Genomic DNA, 14,605 nt, shown 5'->3' with positions numbered 1-14,605 from the left:
ATAAAATGATTGAGTGAGTATGATACTGTTTGTATAATTGTGTAATATGATTTTGGACTGTTTAATGAAGAAAAATACAAATCCCTTTTGATTTGAACTAAATCCGAGGACCCGCCCCTGAGCCAGTTGGGTCAGACATCCTGGGACAGCCCCTCTCTGCAATCCGAATAAAAGCCCAACTCTGAGAAATTATCAACAGACCATGTTTTTCTCCATGAGGAGGGGACAAAGGTTGTGGACAATTGCTGAATCTTTAACCATACCACGTGGTTAAACTCTTAGACTATACCGACAGAATAAGAACAAGTCTTTGATATTGATTACTAGTCTGCAGCTAGGAATTCGGTATCATTGAACGAGAAGAACGACAACCGCCGAAACATCCATTCTATAACGAATGGCACTCTGAACTATCACGATAACCACGAGAGAGAGAGAGAGAGAGAGGACGAAACTCTCCAACAAAAATGAACTTTTCACCAGCGATCACACTGAGCGTAAATATATATATATTGATTGCAATTGTTCCCGAATGAGTGAGCGTTGTGTAAAGGATTAGCATGTCAATTGTTATAATTATGAACTCTAGTGACTTCTTGGTCGAACCCCCATTTCCCCTTTGTCTAACAAGCCGCCATGCCGGTTCAGCCCACTAGGGCATATTTCTCCCATCATTTCATGTAACCTTTTTAAGTTTGTTTGTTTGTTTATGCATTTCTGTGAATTACTTAGTTAGTAATAAATAAATGATTTAAGACAATTGATGTATGGATGACTCATAGTGAAGACTGGGTTCGTGCAGATAACCAACAGTTTACGACGTTTGGAATGAGACTAACGTGAGGTAAAAAATAAATGAATCATTAATTAGAAGACTATTGATCAGATATGAAAATATCTGAAAGGTTATATTGGGAAATTATAACTTTGTAATCTGACTACTTTCCCTGTTGCCCCCGAATTCATAGGTAATTAGTTACGTTATTAACCAGTTGATCGCGTAATCCCTAATTACAGGAATCTTTGATATAAACTATAAGTCTTCAATTTAATGATAGCAAAGACACGACACTTCTTTAATCAGAACAACAGTTTTCAGCTGTGCTAACATAATTGCAAAAGGGTTTTCTAATGATCAATTAGCCTTTTAAAATTATAAACTTGGATTAGCTAACACAACATGCCATTGGAACACAGGAGTGATGGTTGCTAATAATGGGCCTCTGTACGCCTATGTAGATATTCCATTAAAAAATCAGCCGTTTCCAGCTACAATAGTCATTTACAACATTAACAATGTCTACAAAACTTCATGACCGCCACAGCTCTACACACACACACACACACGTGCGCACGCGCAGCCAGCCAGACACACACACACACACACACACACACACACACACACACACACACACACACACACACACACACACACACACACACACACACACACACACACATACACACACACACACACTAGTTGAAATGTTTTATATTCGCCCTGCATGTTTTAAATCAACCCTGCATATTTTAAATTAACCTTGTATGTTTTAAATTCACCCTGCATGTTTAAAATTCACCCTGCATGTTTTAAATTCACCCTGCATGTTGTCACGTTCCTGACCTTATTTCCTTTTTTTTGTCTTTGTTTCGTTGGTCAGGACGTGAGCTGGGTGGGCATTCTATGTTATGTGTTTCTATGTCGGGTTCATGTTCAATTAGCCTGATATGGTTCTCAATCAGGGGCAGGTGTTTTACGTTTCCTCTGATTGAGAACCATATTAAGGTAGGCTGTTCTCACCGTTTGTTTGTGGGTGATTGTTCCTGTGTCAGTGTTTGTGCCACACGGGACTGTTTTCGTTCGTTCGTTCGTTCGTTCATTCATTTGTGTGTTTCCTTCCTGTTCGTGCGTTCATGTTATATGTTCTCAAGTTCAGGTCTGTTAACGTCGTTTCTTGTTTTGTAGTTTGTTCAAGTGTTTTTTCGTGTTCGTCTTTCTTTATTAAAAGATATGTATTCAACCCACGCTGTGTTTTGGTCCGATCCATGCTCCTCCTCGGACGAGGAGGAAAACGACCGTTACACATGTTTTAAATTCACCCTGCATGTTTTAAATTAACCTTGCATGTTTTAAATTAACCCTGCGTGTTTTAAATTCACCCTGCGTGTTTTAAATTTACCCTGCGTGTTATAAATTCACCCTGCGTGTTTTAAATTCACCCTTCATGTTTTAAATTCACCCTGCATGTTTTAAATTCACCCTGCATGTTTTAAATTCATCCTGCATGTTTTTAAATTAACCCTGCATGTCTTAAATTAACCATGCGTGTTTTAAATTCACCCTGCGTGTTTTAAATTTACCCTGCTTGTTTTAAATTCACCCTGCATGTTTTAAATTCACCCTGCATATTTTAAATTCACCCTGCATGTTTTAAATTAACCCTGCATGTTTTAAATTAACCCTGCGTGTTTTAAATTCACCCTGCGTGTTTTAAATTCACCCTGCATGTTTTAAATTCACCCTGCATGTTTTAAATTCACCCTGCGTGTTTTCAATTTACCCTGCTTGTTATAAATTCACCCTGCGTTTTTTAAATTCACCCTTCATGTTTTAAATTCACCCTTCATGTTTTAAATTCAATCTGCATGTTTTAAATTCACCCTGCATGTTTTTAATTCACCCTGCATGTTTTTAATTCACCCTGCATGTTTTAAATTCACCCTGCATGTTTTAAATTCACCCTGCATGTTTTAAATTCACCCTGCGTGTTTTAAATTTACCCTGCTTGTTATAAATTCACCCTGCGTTTTTTAAATTCACCCTTCATGTTTTAAATTCACCCTTCATGTTTTAAATTCACCCTGCATGTTTTAAATTCACCCTGCATGTTTTAAATTCACCCTGCATGTTTTAAATTCACCCTGCATGTTTTAAATTAACCCTGCATGGTTTAAATTCACCCTGCACATTTTAAATTCACCCGGCACGTTTTAAATTCACCCTGCACGTTTTAAATTCACACTGCATTTTTTAAATTCACCCGGCACGTTTTAAATTCACATTGCATTTTTTAAATTCACCCGGCACGTTTTAAATTCACACTGCATTTTTTAAATTCACCCGGCACGTTTTAAATTTACACTGCATGTTTTAAATTCACACTGCATGTTTTAAATTCACACTGCATGTTTTAAATTCACCCTGCATGTTTTAAATTCACACTGCATGTTTTAAATTCACACTGCATGTTTTAAATTCACACTGCATGTTTTAAATTCACACTGCATGTTTTAAATTCACCCTGCATGTTTTAAATTCACCTGCATGTTTAAAATTCACCCTGCATGTTTTAAATTCACACTGCATGTTTTAAATTCACCCTGCATGTTTTAAATTCACACTGCATGTTTTAAATTCACACTGCATGTTTTAAATTCACCCTGCATGTTTTAAATTCACCCTGCATGTTTTAAATTCACACTGCATGTTTTAAATTCACACTGCACGTTTTAAATTCACCCTGCACGTTTTAAATTCACACTGCATGTTTTAAATTCACACTGCATGTTTTAAATTCACACTGCATGTTTTAAATTCACCCTGCATGTTTTAAATTCACCCTGCATGTTTTAAATTCACACTGCATGTTTTAAATTCACCCTGCATGTTTTAAATTCACCCTGCATGTTTTAAATTCACACTGCATGTTTTAAATTCACCTGCATGTTTTAAATTCACCCTGCATGTTTTAAATTCACACTGCATGTTTTAAATTCACCCTGCATGTTTTAAATTCACCCTGCATGTTTTAGAGTTGCAGCTCTGGTTATTAGTACAGTTTTTTACAGTCACGTTGGCACTAATTTCAGAACCTTGTTGTCATTTTTCAAACCTCTAGACACAAAACTCAAAACGCTCATCACTTGTAACACAGGCTGTCCAATGTTCAAAACATTGCATTGTGCGTTCATATCTTTAAAGAATCCTTGCACTTGCAGAATCATTGGTTCAAATAACAAATTTATCATGAAATACCATAGGAACATTAATTTAGATCACCCACACACAAGATAGCGATAGTTTCACTGTGTAGTTGTTCGTACAATCATTAAATATTCTAGTACAAAATATGTGATACATGTTTCATTATGGTACTACACATAAATACATCACTGTAAAAGGACTAGAAGAGAGAATACTACAGACAGTGGAATCACTGTATTGATGAAATACAATAAAATCACAACATAGGTTTCTTTGAATCAAAGCAAAAATAATTAGCTATAAAAAACTACAGTAAAACATCAACTGCAGTGTTCCTCACCTGGCTTACGGTAAAAAGCAATGTTCACAGGTTCCCATCCACGTCACAATGGATGTTTTCATTAGCCAAATATCTTGGGAAGAATCTTCTGGCATGGCGAATCCTGGCCTGACACTGGTCTGCCGTGATGTCTTTGCATGCGTCATCCATGGCCTCGAGAAGGGTGGCTTGTTCATATACCTTCCACCTCCACGTGGAGAACAATTCCTCAATCGGGTTAAGAAAAGAAGAGTATGGGGGTAAGTACAGGGTGGTCAATTGTGGATGGGCCTGAAACTATGCTTGCACCATTTGAGCATGGTGGAACCTGACATTATCCCACACGATGACATAGGTCACACCATCAGCTCTACAGACCTGATTAAGCTCATCAAGGAAGGTTACAAGGAGAGCTGCATTATATGATCCAATACGAGGTCTGCGTCCCACCACACCATCTTCTGATATAGTCGCACACATGGTGATGTAATAGCCTCCAACACTCTACTCAGCAAATTGGATGCAGTCTATCACAGTGCCATCCGTTTTGTCACCAAAGCCCCATATACTACCCACCACTGCGACCTGTATGCTCTCGTTGGCTGGCCCTCACTACATATTCGTCGCCAAACCCACTGGCTCCAGGTCATCTAGAAGTCTTTGCTAGGTAAAGCTCCGCCTTATCTCAGCTCACTGGTCACCATAGCAACACCCACCCGTAGCACGCGCTCCAGCAGGTATATTTCACTGGTCATCCCCAAAGTCAACACTTCCTTTGGCCGCCTTTCCTTCCAGTTCTCTGCTGCCAATGACTGGAACGAATGGCAAAAATCACTGAAGCTGGAGTCTTATATCTCGCTCTCTAACTTTAAGCATCAGCTTTAAGAGCAGCTTACCGATCACTGTACCTGTACATAGCCCATCTGTAATAAGCCCATCCAATCTACCTACCTCATCCCCATATTGTTTTTATTTACTTTTCTGCTCTTTTGCGCACCAGTATTTCTACTTGCACATCTATCACTCCATTGTTAATTTGCTAAATTGTAATAACTTCGCTACTATGGCCTATTTATTGCCTTACCTCCTCATGCCATTTGCACACACTGTATATAGACTCTCTTTTTTTTATATTGTATTATTGACTGTATGTTTGTTTATTCCATGTGTAACTCTGTGTTGTTGTTTGTGTCGCACTGCTTTGCTTTATCTTTGCCAGGTCGCAGTTGTAAATGAGAACTTGTTCTCAACTAGCCTACCTGGTTAAATAAAGGTGAAATATTTTTTTTTAACAATTTATTGAGAATTGAGAGACTGGGTGTAGGAGTGAGATTATGCTGGGTCCCAGTCCGTTCGGGTGTGGAAGGGAATGAAATTGTGGACCAGTTAGCCAAAAGAGCTTATATATAATTGATATTAATGTTCCACTGGGAAGAGGTGAGGCCAGATGTAAGATCAGAGACATTTTGATGGATGTGTGGCAGAAGAGATGGGACTCTGAGCACAAGGGACGGCATTTACAGTGGGGAAAAAAAGTATTTAGTCAGCCACCAATTGTGCAAGTTCTCCCACTTAAAAAGATGAGAGAGGCCTGTAATTTTCATCATAGGTACACTTCAACTATGACAGACAAAATGAGAAAAAAAAATCCAGAAAATCACATTGTACCATAATTTGCAAATAAATTCATTAAAAATCCTACAATGTGATTTTCAGGATTTTTTTTTCTCATTTTGTCTGTCATAGTTGAAGTGTACCTCTGATGACAATTACAGGCCTCTCTCATCTTTTTAAGTGGGAGAACTTGCACAATTGGTGGCTGACTAAATACTTTTTTGCCCCACTGTATATGCCCTCCAAAAAAAGGTTGGTGGACCAAGATTTCAAAGGTCAGATTAGGAAGGGAGAGGTGGTGTTTTCTCGATTGCTCCTAGTACATTGTACATTGAACTCGTCATTACGTCTGGTTGGCAACCATGTGAATGGTTGGTGTCTGGATTGTACGGTCAATGAAATGGTGGAGCATGTGTTATATTGTGGATAAGAGCGTCTGCTAAATGACTTAAATGTAAATATTGTTGTAAGAATGTTGAAGAAAGGGGAAGATTGAAGTGTAGGTTCATTGAGGTTGGACATGGTTGGATGGGTTTGGAAGAGATTTTGGGGTTGGGGGAGGGTCTATTAGATGTTAGTAGGGCTCTTTTTTATTTCCTCAGAAGTACTGAGTTAGGTGGGAGGATTTAGAAATGTGGAGCTTATGTTGTAAACAGTGATGACCACACACTCAGCACAGTAGGTGCCGTCATGCACCTTTTAACGTTTGGTTGCAGACTGCCATTATATCATAGAAGAAGAATCCGAGTAACGTGGGGAAACCTCCCTCCAACAGTGTTTGCACCAATCCAATGCTTCTAAATACAGTGCCGGAGGGGGACTGAACAAATTCACACTTCGGGAGAGATGAAACGGTGGGAGCTCAATGGAAATATTTATTTGTATAAAGAGACAGGTATAGATAGCCGCTGTAGTTTTTTCTATAGAGAAAACTGGGACCAGGTGAATCTCAGTATCATCAGCAAAAATGATACAAAGTGAGTACAAATCAATTGAAAAATAATTACTTAATGTTCTTACATGTAGATATTACTCGCCCAGATCTGCAAGGGTGAGTAAAATGGTCAGAGTGAGGTGTTCTCTAATTTTTTTGTCTGGAAGTAGCTAGCAACTGGCCGACAGTTAGTTTGGGTGCTTGACTGCCGTTATGAATTCTGAACGCTCGGATCAACGCTACTCCTCGACCAGAGCGTCCAGTGCCCTCTGAACGCTCAGAGAGCGAAACGCTCCGAATTTACGAATGACCTAGAGTGCACTCTGACACACTGGAGGCAATTTACGAACGTACCCTTGGCTATGACCAGAGTTGTGCATTTGTAAATTGACTCCAGTGTGTGAGAGTGCACTCTGGGTCGTTCGTAGGTTGTGTTCCCTAAATTAAATCTGGAGTACCGGAGTGCGCACCGGGCGTTCGTACATTCTGAGCGTTGTCAGATTGTCCGTTAGTAAATTCAGAGCGTTTCTGTGCTTCTACATCTGCATTGCTTGCTCTTTGGGATTTTAGGCTGGGTTTCTGTATAAGTGTAACAGTATAACTTTAAACCGTCCCCTCGCCCCGACACGGGCGCGAACCAGGGACCCTCTGCACACATCAACAACGGTCGCCCACGAAGCATCGTTACCCATCGCTCCACAAAGGCCGCGGCCCTTGCAGAGCAAGGGGCAACACTACTTCTAGGTTTCAGAGCAAGTGACGTAACTGATTGAAACGCTACTAGCGCGTACCCGCTAACTAGCTAGCCATTTCACATCTGTTACATAAGCACTTTGTGTGTGACATCTGCTGATGTAAAAAGGGATTTATAAATACATTTGATTGATTTCGCTCTCGGAGCGTTCCGAGCGCAAACTGGACTTTCTGGTCGAGGAGTAGCGTTGATTCGAGCGTTCTGACCTCACAACGGCAGTCTAGCTACTTCCAGATGCAAATGAGAAAACAAATTACTCTGACCATTTTACTCGCCCTAGCAGAGCTGGTTAGGCTGTTTTTATGTTATCCAGGGCTGGTTAGGCTGTGTTCATGTTATCCAGAGCTGGTTAGGCTGTGTTCATGTTATCCAGAGCTGGTTAGGCTGTGTTCATGTTATCCAGAGCTGGTTAGGCTGTGTTCATGTTATCCAGAGCTGGTTAGGCTGTGTTCATGTTATCCATAGCTGGTTAGGCTGTGTTCATGTTATCCAGAGCTGGTTAGGCTGTGTTCATGTTATCCAGAGCTGGTTAGGCTGTGTTCATGTTATCCAGAGCTGGTTAGGCTGTGTTCATGTTATCCAGAGCTGGTTAGGATGTGTTCATGTTATCCAGAGCTGGTTAGGCTGTGTTCATGTTATCCAGAGCTGGTTAGGCTGTGTTCATGTTATCCAGAGCTGGTTAGGCTGTGTTCATGTTATCCAGAGCTGGTTAGGCTGTGTTCATGTTATCCAGAGCTGGTTAGGCTGTTTTCATGTTATCCAGAGCTGGTTAGGCTGTGTTCATGTTATCCAGAGCGTTGGTGACTAACTGCTGCTGGCAACAATTTAATGACGCTTTTTGCCGATGTTTACTGACACCAGCCTTATTCAACAGGTGATGCGCATTCATATATTCATCAGTTATTCTGCGCTTTGGCACGCAGATGACAGTGCTCTGAAATCGGAGTAGATAGCCAGAGTGAATTTCCGAACCCGAATATACACTGAGCTCCAAAAGTATTGGGACTGTAGCTAGGTTTCCATCCAATTGGTGACAGATTTGTATGCTAATATTCTAAAATCCGCATAAAGAAAATAGGTGCATTTAATCACCAGTGGTGTGTTTCCACCAAATGGATTTGTTGCAGTCAGTGCATGATGACATAGTGCACACAAAATGTGACCAACTGGCTTGAATTTATGTAGCAAAGTTTGAAATTGTGTTTTTTACATTGGATAAAAGTAAAGAATCAGAGCTATAAAATGGTATATCAACACTACAGTTGAGGTTCAATGGGAAAGTAATTCTGATTTGAAAATGGATAAACTTGTAACCACAGTTATGAGAAAATGGCCCTTGAATGTGATACTGGAGAGCTCTTCTTTGTCTAGCACCCATTCAGGATCGTTCACACCCTCTTTTAAGCCTTAGCCTCACCCTTCTCTTTAGGGATTCACATGTGAGGCCATGTGCTAAACAGAGTGAGTGCAGTACTGTACTGAACAACCAAAGATTTCATGACTAAAGGCAGGTTTATACTACGTCTATCGACATGTCTGGAGACAGTTGTCGTAGTGACATCCTGAACATTCTATTGTCGTCTGACATCAAACTTGTCATTGTCGTTATGAAAAAGTATAACCAGAAAAATGACAGGCTGCATGACATCAGCAGCCTGGTGGTCCAAAATATCATAACTGGTGTATTTTAACACCAATAAGTCCATCTATTTCAAAATTAATTTAGTAAATGTCAATTTTGACACCAATAAGTCCATCTATTTCAAAATGAATTTAGTAAATGTCAATCTAGTAAAACAGGGAACTAAAAGCAACTTTCTAACCTATGTTTTGGTTAGTTTCTAGCTAGTTAGCTAATGTTAAGTTAGCTGGACAGTTCAAATAATGCCCATATTTCTATTCATTATTACAGGAAAATAAACTCACAACAAGATCATTATTTACAAGTTAATGGTGAGTTAATTACAGAAAATAGCTTACGTTTGTGAGTGAGATGAAATAAAATCAAGGCATTCTACTGGACAATTTCAGAACTTGGACAGTGTCTTGTTGGCCTAATGTTATATCCTAATTTGCCTATGTGTAGGTCATGTTGTTCTTCACATTACATTCTCGGGTAAACACGCTATATATCAAATCAAATCTAAGTTTATTTGTCACATGGACAAGATACAGAAGGTGTAAACGGTACAGTGAATTTTTTGCATAGTAGAGTCTTTTTGTTTACAAATCTAGCTGGCTAACAATGAACCATTATCCCAACTCATAACATTACAACTCTGCATGAATCTACACATAGCTATAACTAACCAGCTAGGTTCAATGTTAGCCAGCTAGCTAACATTAGGCTATAACTATTAATGCAAATGGCTCTGAGATACGAATAATATTACTACACAGATAATGCCCATAACGGTTCAATGCCATCCAGCCAGCTAACAGTACGCTTTTACTTGCAATGAAAATTACTTTCTAACAAAATTAGAAACGTATTATATCTGAAAATGTAGCTAACTAGACTTTCCTACCTGTATACATGTATGAACACTTCTCCATCTCTGTCACGGATGACATGTTTGCCCTTAGTTTGAAGATGTCACTTCCGGAGACAGGTGTTTTTTGCAGTTCTTTGTGATATCTTTAAAAAAGCAGCGTTAGAAAGGGTTAGCTACACATACTGAGCAGCTCCCGTTATAGACAGAAGGGTGCTACATGGCAGAACAATCTGAACTCATCTCTCGGCATGTCCAGCCCATCCATTATCTCAGCCAATCTGAACTCATCTCTCGGCATGTCCAGCCCATCCATTATCTCAGCCAATCTGAACTCATCTCTCGGCATGTCCAGCCCATCCATTATCTCAGCCAATCTGAACTCATCTCTCGGCATGTCCAGCCCATCCATTATCTCAGCCAATCTGAACTCATCTCTCGGCATGTCCAGCCCATCCATTATCTCAGCCAATCTGAACTCATCTCTCGGCATGTCCAGCCCATCCATTATCTCAGCCAATCTGAACTCATCTCTCGGCATGTCCAGCCCATCCATTATCTCAGCCAATCTGAACTCATCTCTCGGCATGTCCAGCCCATCCATTATCTCAGCCAATCATGGCTAGCGGGAAGGTTCCTGTATTTTTCAGTGGCTCAACCAACTTGGCTCGTAATTGAACAATTTTATTTGTATTTACAGATGGCATACACGTTTGTTATTAAGGCACATTAAAGTTCAAATGTTCCAGAAGGCATTTCTGCCCAAAAGATGCATTTTGATTTAAAACAAAATTACATTCAAATGCCTCTCCTGTGAAGTGGCATACGGTTAGTTTCCTGAATCGAGTCACACATGTACTTAAGCTTTTATGTACCAAACACAAATCTAAAGTTCATTGAGTTTCCATTATTTATAAACACTTCGACATTAATTTGGATGCTACCATGATTAAGGATAGTCCTGAATTAATTGTGAATAATGATGAGTGAGAAAGTTAGACACACAAATACACTACCTGACCAAATGTTTGTGGACACCTGCTCATTCAACATTTCATTCCAAAAATCATGGGCCTTACTATGGAGTCGCCCCCCCCTTTGCTGCTATAACAGCCTCCACTTTTCTGGGAAAGCTTTCCTCTAGATCAGGGGTGTCAAACTCAAATACCCAGTGGGCCAAAATGTAAAACCTGAACAAAGTCGCGGGCCAACATTGAACAAATGAACCTTTTAATATGGACCCAAACAAGTTTTGCTTTAACATTGAATATGGAACAAGCATCGCTTATTACCATACAATATATAATTTAATAGTGGAGACATGCAAAATCGAATTTCAAATGAAAAAACACATCAATGGCATTCATTTATTAAATAAATAAAATTTAAATAAAAATCGTATGCCTCTTTTCTATTTGCAGCCTTCTGATTTAAATACCAAAATAAACTTTTTCCACTGGCTAATCATTTTACAAATAAAATGATAATAAATCAATCAACCATTCAAGCCCATGCCTTGTAGCAAGAAAAAGTGCACAAAGAAAACGTTAATTATTGCACACTGATCTAATCTGATGTGCCCAAGCCAGATACCTGGCATCTCTTCTTGGATGCTAGTTCATCAAATTCTGGGCTCAGGCTCTGAGCTGAAGAAATCCTCAGTATCGAGCGAAGGTGTTCATCAGTCAGACGTCTCCTGTGAGTTGTTTTGGTCATCTTCATCGAGGAGAAAAGTTGCTCATGAGCAGCTTGGGTGCGGAGCTGAGGCATTGTGTCAGGGATGAACCGTGGAAACTGTGCGGCGCCCACAGCATCATACTTTGACTTCAGCGTGTCGTTGCACTGGAGTTCAATCAGCTCCATTTGGATGTTGGTTGGTGCATTTTCCACATCAACTGCGAAGGGATTACTAAGCAGTTCAAACCTACATTTCTGGACATCGAAGTCGGCAAATCGCCGGCTAAACTCAGCGGCGAGAACACTGAGCTTTTCAGCAAACTGTGCGCATGGGAACACGGCGGTAGAGATCTGCGCTTTTATGGTTTGGCAGCAGGGAAAATGGCAAGGGTTTCCTTGCAGCATCTGATTCTCCCACAGGCACAGTTTAGTTTTAAAGGCCCTCACTGCAGCGTACATGTCTGTGATGATGCGCCCCCGCCCCTGAAGCTGCAGGTTCAGCGCATCGAGATGGCTCGAGATGTCACAGAGAAAGGCCTGCTCACACAGAAACTTTTGCTCCCGGAGCTCTGCTGTATCCTTCCCTTTGGTTTCCAGGAATTGACATATTTCCTCACACAGCTCGAAACATCTGTTCAGTACTTTTCCTCTGCTTAGCCATCTCACCTCTGTGTGATACGGCACGTCTGCGTATTTCGAACCACACTCCTCTAGAAAAAATTTAAACTGGCGGTGATTCAGACCTTTGGCTCTTATAAAGTTAACTACCTGTGTTACTGTGGTCATAACATGTTCCATCTTTAGGGCTTTGGCACACAGTGATTCCTGATGTATGATGCAGTGGTAAACAGTTAGCTCACCTGCACAGTTCTCTTCCCGCATCTTCTCCCGAACCATGCCCACCAGTCCACTCTTTTTACCGCACATCGCTGGCGCACCATCTGTCGTTAATCCAACGAGCACTTTGTCCTCACTGTATTATTTCAAGTGCTGGAGTAAAGAGCCCCCAAGAAATGTGTCACTGTCCCAATGTTTGAGCTCACTGTATACAATGTATTTGGAAAGCATTCAGAGCCCTTGACTTTTTCCACATTTTGTTACATTACAGCCTTATTCTAAAATGTATTAAATTGTTTTTTCCCCTCATCAATCTACACACAACACCCCATGATGACAAAGCAAAAACAGGTTTTTAGAAATGTTTGCAAATGTATAAAAAAAAATTGTTGTTGAAATATTACATTTTTATAACTATTCAGACCCTTTACTCAGTACTTTGTTGAAGTACTTTTAGCAGCGATTACAGCCTCTAGTCTTCTTGGGTATGACGCTACAAGCTTGGCACACCTGTATTTGGGGGGTTTCTTCCATTATTCTCTATATATCCTCTCAAGCTTTGTCAGATTGGATGGGGAGAGTCACTGTTCCCAACTTCTTCCATTTAATAATAATTTACAAGGACGGCCTACACCGGCCAAACCGAGACGACGCTGGGCCAATTGTGCGACGCCCTAGGGGACTCCCAATCACGGCCGGTTGTGATACAGCCTGGATCATGTCCAATCAATTAAATTTACCACAGGTGGACTCCAATCAAGTTGTAGAAACATCTCAAGGATGATCAATGGAAACAGGATGCACCTGAGCTCAATTTCGAGTCTTATAGCAAAGGGTCTGAATACTTACGGAAATACAATTTCTAAAAACCTGTTTTCGCTTTGTCATTATGGGGTATTGTGTGTAGATTGATGAGAGAAAAAAAAACGATTTAATACATTTTAGAATAAGGCTGTAACGTAACAAAATGTGGAAAAAGTCAAGGGATCTGAATACTTTCCGAATGCACAGTATATGGCTCTGGCTATGTGAAACAGGTGTTGGACATGTCTTCACACGACCAAGCATTTAAGACCATATTTCTTTAATGCCTAACTGCTTCAATCGGCCCCAGGGGCATACATGGGTTAGGTGTTGAATGTTGTAAGATTGGATAGCATATTCAGGATGTGGCTTGCATTGAGATGCTTGTCTCAGGAAAATAATCATTAAAAAAACGAAATTAAAGTTTTGTTATTTTCATATTGAAATATGTGTAAAAATCTATATTCCCTGTGGTGAATCTGTAGATCTCTGTGTAAATGTAAAGTGAGGCCTTTGGGCAGCACTCAGCTTTAGTATGCTATTAATTCAGAGAGTAACCAGGTTTCCATCCAACCTTTTCATGTGAGGAAAGGCAGGCACAATGTTTACAGAAACATTTTCAGTAAACTTTCCTCATTTCGACATAACCAAATATGCTAGACAAGGTGGGATATTTTTGTGTCGGAAAAGGAATGATGCAACATTAAAGTGAATTATGCAAATGTTGGTGGAAATGCTTTTATTCACAAATATTGATATAATAACAGTCATATCAAAGTAAATTTGGAGTCACATGATGACATGTTGTGTGGTCCTCCCACTACGACTTGTCGGGAAACCATGCAGTTTACCAGGCTACAGATTAACCCTCCTGTTGTGTTCCTTTCATGTGAATTCATTCTGTGTTCCCGGTCCAAAATGACCGCCCCATTATAGCTGATAAAAAATCCATAATAATCCATATATTATCACCTAATGTTGTGTTAGATCTTTTTATCAACTTATGTTCTTGTGAACATTACAAGTTTTGAACTTTTTATTTATGGCCTGTAGGCCTCATTGACCTGAGCTCATACAACTTGTTTTTGAGTTTAAAAAAGGCATAATGTATGGATTATTTTCACTATAACAAATACTCTGATGAAACATATTGTGCTATTTATCGCAGACTACTTTGTGTCAAGGTTTA

This window comes from Salvelinus namaycush, chromosome 26 (genome assembly GCF_016432855.1).
Source record: "Salvelinus namaycush isolate Seneca chromosome 26, SaNama_1.0, whole genome shotgun sequence".
In the NCBI taxonomy this organism is placed as follows: Eukaryota; Metazoa; Chordata; class Actinopteri; order Salmoniformes; family Salmonidae; genus Salvelinus; species Salvelinus namaycush.
This window is presented reverse-complemented; position numbering follows the sequence as displayed.